Below are 956 nucleotides of genomic sequence, written 5' to 3' on the forward strand. Positions count from 1 at the left end.
TTCTGGACGGGAGCTTCTGTAAAAAGCTGGCTGCAGTTCGCCATCTTGGCTCCGCCCCCTCAATACTTTAATTGGTATAACTGCAGTGGAGACTTATTTCATGGAGGGAAATTAGAATTAGTCCTTATATTTCCAAGTGTAGGGTGATAATACTATCTCATGAAAATTTTGCTGGAAATCCATTTACAAAGGAATAGAGGAAATGTTCAGAAATTTATTCTCACATATGACCTACGTGCAGACTATAGACAAAATTATAATAAAGTCCCACCAAGGTTTCAAGGATAAGAGAATGATCTAATGATAACAGATCACAGACAATGAAGACATTCACAGGTTTTGGGTATTGATTTCTGTTTAACAAAACACCCCTAAACAATAGCCATTTTTTTATTAAGTCAAATACACATAGATCATGAATACATTCATGCATATGTGGAGTACAATGTGTTGATTTTTTTAATACAATCTGATGTGGTCTCAAGAGTCTGAGTATTGAAAGGGCTCACCTGGTTGTTTTTCTGCTCTATATGGCATGTATCATCTGGGGATGTCTCTTTTTGTGCTGTTTATCACCTTAGTCATCTGCAGGCTTCACTCATCTGGTAGATCCAGGAGAGTTTACTTGCATGGATGATAACTGGTATTTGCATCTGCTGGGATCTGGGCTGGGGCTCTTAACCAGAGCATTTTGATTCTATTCCATATAGCCCATTAAGTGTAGGATTTCCAGATAAAATATAAAATACCCATTAACTGTGAATTTCAGAAAAATAACTAGTACTTTTTAGCGTAATTATGTGGCATGTAATAAAATTATCTTTTGAAATTCACATTTAAATGGGTATCTTGTAATTTTATTTGCCAAATCTGACAAGCCTATGGGTTGAGCCTCTGAATTTGTAATTTTAAGAAACATCTGAGATAACATTTCCAATAGGGCAGATGGGGGGGGG

This window comes from Otolemur garnettii, unplaced genomic scaffold (assembly GCF_000181295.1).
Source record: "Otolemur garnettii isolate 467f Iridium unplaced genomic scaffold, OtoGar3 scaffold00248, whole genome shotgun sequence".
In the NCBI taxonomy this organism is placed as follows: Eukaryota; Metazoa; Chordata; class Mammalia; order Primates; family Galagidae; genus Otolemur; species Otolemur garnettii.